The following is a 7442-nucleotide window of genomic DNA, read 5'->3' on the forward strand; positions in this document are numbered from 1 at the left end:
AGCAGCAATTATTGAGTTATTAGTAGCTCGGTGACTCTTTGGAAGGTCTGGAGGAAAAGAAGCACAAGGCTAGGCTCCTCGGAACACAGAAGTGACCTGTGGGGATGCTCATGCCCCCACTGCTCTTTGCTGCCACTTTTACCTGCAACATGGATGTGCAGCGCTCAGTCAGAATCGACTGTTCCCTTCAGTGGCTGACATCCAAACCAGAGTTTAATGTGGGTGCTCTTGATTGGTGAATCTCAGGTTGCATGCTTGCTCCCTAGCTGTGAGGGATGCTGGGAATTTCTTTCCTGGGAAAGTAAGACAAAGAGTGAGGGAAACTGTGAACACCATGGAGCAAGGGTTTAACAGAATGACAGGTACCTACAAAAGAAGACTTTTCCTTTTCCTTCTTTTTTTTTTAACGGCCATGCTGGGTCTTCCTCACTTCACTCTGGCTTTCTCTAGTTGCAACGAGTGGTGGTTCCTCTAGTTGCAGGGCATGAGCTTCTCGTGGTGGCCTCTCTCGTAGTACTCAGGCCCGAGGGCACTCAGGTTTCAGCGGTCGTGGCGCACCGGCTTAGTTGCCCTGGGGTATGTGGGATCTTCCCAGAACAGGCATCCAACCACTGTCCCATACACTGGCCCACAGATTCTTAACCAGTGGACCACCAGAGAAGCCCCAAGAAGACTTTTTCCTAATGAGCAATTTGCTCCTAACAGTCCCTGAAAGAGTCAAGCTATAGAGACACTACATACTACAGAATGTGATGGTGGAGCCGGAGGCTGCAACGGGGTTTGGTTGACGACCTGTGGAGGGTGGACCTCTGAGTTTCCTCATCCATACCTATGCAGCCAGGCGTTTATACTTCCATCTGTCCCTCCTTCCGCTCTGCTTAGAGGACTAGAAATTTCTTCTCTGTTGAAGCTTCAAACTCAGTATTCTAGGCCTCAGGGAAGGTAGGGACAAAGTGCTGGCCTAAAAAAAGAAATTAGATTCTGCTTGCTTTCTAAGTGTGGAAATAACCTGCTTTCAAAACCCCAAGTGATGCTTTCAATGATCTCTAACTATATGCTCACAGCAGGCATTCTAGGAAACTTCACTCAGTCCCAGGTATCTTTTTTGGGCTGGGAAAGGAGAATGGGTTGTGCTGACCATCTACTTCCGTGCTCAGAACATGTTGGGAAGGTGGTCTCATCCTCTTTTCTTCTCCCCAGAATCTTTTTATTGTTGTTGTTAGTCCTGCTATTTCGTTCCTCAGCATCCTATGAGGTTCCCAAGAATGTCCTAGACAAGTTGAGGAACAGGGTGAGTCCTAATCATCTCTAGTTTAAGAAATGAGAGAGATGGTGTCTGAGTTATATTTGGTTTTGTTCCCACCACAGGTGACCTGGACATCATAGAAAGACACAGCTAGATGATCAAGCACAATATCTAATAGCTAAAACAAGCACATTTTTATTCCTAACTAACATTTTGACTTTTATGGTAGAGAAAAGATGGCTTTCCCAAGTTCAAGTGCCTGGGAGGCTGACGCCACATGCCATCTGCTGGTGTTAGGCTGCATCGCTCCACGGTGACTCCAGAGGCCAAGAAAGAACAAAGGGAACCCTCGGCTTCTCTAGAGAGAGGGGCTCCCGTGGGTCCCCCGCTGCAGGCTTTAGACAAGAACAAGTCCAGACCACGACCTTGAGAAGAACGAGGAAATTAAAGACTATTTTACTTTGGCACGTATCTTAAAATTATCATCATTCATGTAAAGTTCATAACCACAAAGACATTCCTACTTATTTTCTCAGGTGTTGCGAAGCTTTGACATGTGATGAAAATATCACTTCTAGAGGCATAAGCTAGACTGATTCAGAGTGCCCTGATTTTCTCAAGAACCCTCCTCTCAAAGATTATGGCATCTTCTTAAGGAATCGAGTCTCAGTCTCTGCACCAGCCCCAAGTGTGGCAAGATTTCGTCCCACTCGACAATCTTCCCTGGGTTCCAATCTCTGTTCACTGTCAGGGCTGGGGGGAGGCAGGATTCAACAGCTGCCAGACAGTAGATAACACAACTCACACCTTTTCCCATAGAAAATATCACTAAATAGTCTTAACGAACGGATGCCAATTTTACTTTTTCCCTTGTTCCTTGTATTAATCAAAGTTAGATTATTTGTGCAACACAGGTCTGGCTGTCTCCATGGAGTGCATGGTATGGAGGCCCCCAGAAATGACCTTGAATGGTGACAGAAGATTTACTTTCAGGGTTTACTCCTCACCTTTTATAAACCAAAACACACAGGAACAAGTTTCCCTCACAGGGAACACATTCATATTTAAGGCAACAATTCAGTCAAATGAGTGGCAGGCAAATAACATGGTTATCCTTACATATTAAAATCATACTTAAGTGCAACCACTGTTTGCAAGTTGTAGCACCAAATAGTATTTGGTGCTAAGAGCCTATGATTCCAGAAGCCAGGTCCATCAGGCTAGAAATGGAGGAAGTTTCTGAATCTTACTTATCCAGGGCACTTTGACAGCACATGTGCACTGGCTGGTATAAAACTGAAATATCCAATGGATCCTATCCCTGACGTTTTGCACAATGAATACAGTGAGCTACTGATCAATGACACAATTGACTTGGCACAGGCCTTGACTGTTCCCTGAAAGGACAGGCAGGTCTAGATAACACCACCAGCAGGCTTGGGAGTTGGTGGAGAGGGTGGTGGAGTGTGCAGGTGGTAGTGTATGGGTCGTTTCCAATCCTCCACCACAAGTCACTGATGGAACTTTCCCCTGGCCAGCATATTTTTTCCACCCTGAATATATGGCCACCCTAAGGGCCAAGAAGCAGATCCCAGATTCTTAGGTCAGGTTTTACATTTACATTTCAGCCTCCAGGTACAGGGCAAAATTGATAGGTGGGGTAGAGAAGTCTTGGAATGAGTCCGGATATCCTGAAAGCTTGAGTTCCAGACCCAGGGTTGCCAACAATTAGCTGAGACCTTTGAAAGTTGATTTACCTTCCCAAGCTTCCATTTTCTCATCTTCCATCCCTACTCTACTTTCTCCTCGTTTCTCCCTGCCTATGCCTTTCCTCTTTGTGAACTGGGTAAGGGAATGGGAGGCAGCAGCAGTTTTGTGAGCTCCCTCCTTGAGGGAGGGAGCCCTTAGCTCATGTTTTGTGGGGTAACTCTGAAATACGCATGCCTGGCCCTCTCCACCCCTGAGTTCTGGCCAGCCCATTATCTGTCCCCTCCTTTCTCACGGGTTTCCTTTCTGCCTCCCTTGTTTTCTTTCCTGCCCTCTCTGTCTGTATCAGCAACCTCCTTTTCCTACTATCTAACCAATCTTCCAATTCCGTTTCACTTCGTTGGTTTAAGAGGCTATGCTCCCCTAGCAATGTGTTATTTCTTTTAAAAAATATTGTGTGTATGGGTAGCTGGACTTACTGCAGAAATTTTACAAGGTACAGGAAAGCACATAATCATAATGATGATGAGGAGAAGGAAGACAGCTAAGTTCATGAGCACTTGCTCTTCGCCAGGCAAAACTGTGTATTCATTCATTCATTTAACACTTCACCAACCCTACAAGATAGGTACTATTATTATCTCCATTTTGCAGAAAAAGAAACAGTGGCACAGAGAAGTTAAGTGACATAAAAGAGAAAGCTAAGGAACTTCTCTTGTGGTCCAGTGATTAAGAATCTGCCCAGCAGTGAGGGGGACAAGGGTTTGATCCTTGGTCTGGGAACTAAGATCCCACATGCCGTGGAGCAATTAAGTGCACTGCAACTAGCCCACGCACCACAAGGGAAGTTCCCACAACCAAACAAATAAATGTTTTAAAAAGAGAGAGGGAGAAAGCTAAAAATTACCCATAAGGTCATGCTGAGAATAGCTATGTATAACCAACATGGGATCCTTATTTCTGAATGAATGGAAGGCCACTTGCTTCATGCATGCATTTATTCTTTTAAACACCGTTTTGCCACAACTGCTCTGGGGCCAGTGGTGGATTGAAGGATTTTTTTTCTGGTAACTGCTTTTGAGATATGGCCTTTTGTCAAGGAATGCAGGGGGAACTTCCGGCCAGTGGAAGAAGTAGGCTGAAATCCACCACCCATCCTACATCCTTATTCCCAGATCCAGCCATACCAGAGACAAAAATCCAAACAAGAACCTAAGGTTTTGTCAAGAGCCAGTTTTGGAAGTGAGAGTATTAAAAATAAAACCCCCAGAGCAGCCGCTACTTCTGCTTGGAAGCAGTCACTTCAATGATTGACATATGTTCTAGAGGAACAAGTGTCATCTTACTAATGGGCTCTCATTAGTAGTGGCAGCAACGATAAAACACATACACCCCATGCACATTTAATGACATGGGAAAGTGCTCATGATGTATTAGAGGAGAAAAGAAAACCACAAAACAGAACGTGTGTGTGGTGTGATGGCAAACATTGTTCCAAAAAAAAAAAAAAAAAAAAAAACGGGTCCATATGCATTGAAAAAGTTCAGGAAATTTTTTTGGAAAACAAACAACTTAGTAATCCTGCCTAAAGAAAGTTTATAGGAGATTTTCTTTTCTTTCAGTTCCCCAAATTTCCACAAAGAGCATGTATAGAAAAGAAAGTCAATAATATTTTTTTTAAAGTTGTACGAGTTGATTAGCAGCTGAAAGTCAACAAATTATATTCAGGTATAACTCAGAATTTAAAAAGAACTCTTTAAACTCTGAATTGTATTTTAAAAGGGAAGAAAAATAATATTTACCTGCTAAGCATTTTGTCCTACATTGCTTGGTGCAAGCTTCATAAGGCTCTGTAAAATCAGCAGTCTATTGTTTTGGGAACACTAAATAAAGTGACCAAGGTCACATGACTTTTATGGGGTAGAATGTCTCACTTCAGCTTACTCCCAAACTTGCACTGTTCTCTAGGACAATGGAGTTCCACCATCTCATTTTCTAACACAAGCATAACAACATACATTCATTTGTAGCTCTTTGAACCAATGGTGGAGAGTCAAGGAAAGGAGGCAGGAGGTACATCTCAGAATATGCTGAAGGCTCCTAGGTGATTGGGATCTGTTCTTACTCCACCCTCTGTACTCCAAGAGTGCAGTATTATGGGGTGGTGGGGGGGCACTGAGTCAGCAGCTTGATTACAGGATAGTGAGAAGGCCCATCACAGCAGCAGAATACCTCTCCAGAGACATGCTTTGGCTTAAGAGTCTTTGTGCCTTTAACTAAAATGCAAATGTCTCTGAGTACAAAATCACCTTACACAGTATCAATCCTGAGGATAAGTGGTTGTCCACTTCACTCCCAAGTGGACAAGAAGATGATTCTGAACACCCAGAGAAAGATACACAGAAGGCAGGAAGGGCATAGAAAAACCACTAGAATCTCCATGCCCTTCTTCATGGCCCTGCCTGCCAATGGCTGGCCTTGATTATAATATTTAGGTTTCTGTGTTTATAGCCTGTCAAGGGAAAGCAGAATATCACATTCTATCAAGTCACTTGAAAAGAACCCCTGATTTATAACTCCAAGGCACTAACAGAGTGTTTGATTTAAAGGAGTATATCTATGTAACTGTAATAAACACACCACACTCCAGAAAGTCTGCAGATAGCTTTTCTCTGAGTAAATAGCAAAGAAGAACCAGAACTTGTTTATATTTCTTCCCTTTCCTATGGGTTATCAGGGCCTTTTTCATCACCTTAGAGGAAAAACAAATGATCAAAAGATGGATGACCCCTCATCCCTTCCGTATCTCCTTCTTGGTATGTCAAAAAGCTTTCTAGCAAGTCACTGGCAAGCTAATTATTTTCCTCTAATCAATCAGCTACTTTAATGATGTGTGACACTCCTGATCTATCAGTACCATTAAGATAACGTCTGCTGTGTTGGTCTGCAGCTAGGTTACAGACACTTCACTAGCCGGTGTGGACCCTCCAAAAATCCAAACTCATGATGTTCTGGGTATACACTCCAGGGCCTCAAGGAGGAAGAAAATCAGACCGGGACTCAAATGTCTACGTGGAACTGATCTGAGGAATTACTGAAATGCAAGGCTGCCCCCAAACCCTACCACAGAACTTGAAATTTCCGCTGGTTCCTGTTGATTTTTTCCTTGGTTTTCAGAAGTCATTGTTAAAGCTTTAACAAACTTCCTTGACCACAACTAGGTGTTACCAACAGGAATCTTTTGTCAGGACAACTGTCTTTGTTAGAGAGCAACGATGCAAACAGAAAGCTCTGGGATAGAGTCTAGCGTCACACCTCCGCCATCGAAAGGAGATAAGAAGAGACTGGGCGAGCAGGAGGGTCCTTCGCAAGGGGGGTGGGAGACAGCGCATTAGAGGAGGCCCTGAAACTTGAGTACATGAGATCAAACTGAGTTTGGCTGCCCAGGAGGCCTCCAGCCCCTCAGGTACTAAGCAGGGGCGGCCCCTCATTCTCAAGTACCAGAGTTCGCAGCTGTGGGCCGCGCACCGGCCTCCCCGTGGCCAGCAGGGAAAGCGGGCCGGGGACGGCGGAGGCTGGCTGCGGCCTTCCTGACAGCCTCGCAGGGGAAGGCGGAGGCCGGCTGCGGCCTTCCCGACGGCCTCGCAGGGGACGGCGGAGGCCGGGTGCAGCCTTCCTGACAGCCTCGCAGGGGACGGCCGAGGCCGGCTGCGGCCTTCCCGACGGCCTCACAGGGGACGGCGCAGGCCGGCTGCGGCCTTCCCGACAGCCTCGCAGGGGACGGCCGAGGCCGGCTGCGGCCTTCCCGACGGCCTCGCAGGGGACGGCCGAGGCCGGCTGCGGCCTTCCCGACGGCCTCGCAGGGGACGGCGGAGGCCGGCTGCGGCCTTCCCGACGGCCTCGCAGGGGACGGCCGAGGCCGGCTGCGGCCTTCCCGACAGCCTCCCCCCGGGCGGCCTCTCCTGCTTCTCCTCACTTTCCCTGCGGCTTCCGAGGCACCTCCAGCAATCTCAGGCAGTCCGATGGGGCCGTCGCTGGCCGCGCCCTCGCGGCTGACCGTGGCCCCAGCCAGACGGTGCCCCGGAAGCCTTCACGCCCCGCTCCCGTCAGGCAGTCATGGCGCCCGGGCCGCAGGGGGAGGGGCGCCGGGCAGCCGGGCCCCAGCTGGCAAGCAGCTTTTGTTCTGGATGACTTCAGCTTGAAAATCTGCCTTCAGAATGTTCTCCTCTCAAAGGAAGGGGAAACGCTAGCGCGGCATGGACACAGGCTGCTTTCACCTCTGAATGGGGCCGGCTGGGGGTGGGCGTGGGGGAGGGGCACCCCATCCTCTCTTCATAGACAGCCCTTTGTTCAGCGGGAGGAACGCACTTCGGACACCGCCACCCGCTCTGCCGCTTGGCAGGAGCCTCCGGGACTGGCCAGCGTTCCCCGCACCCCTTCTCTTTCTGTGGAGTGTATAAAAACCTGTAGGTTCCTCACAAGTGTGTAT

The sequence above is a fragment of the Muntiacus reevesi genome, chromosome 4, assembly GCF_963930625.1.
Source record: "Muntiacus reevesi chromosome 4, mMunRee1.1, whole genome shotgun sequence".
NCBI classification, from domain to species: domain Eukaryota; kingdom Metazoa; phylum Chordata; class Mammalia; order Artiodactyla; family Cervidae; genus Muntiacus; species Muntiacus reevesi.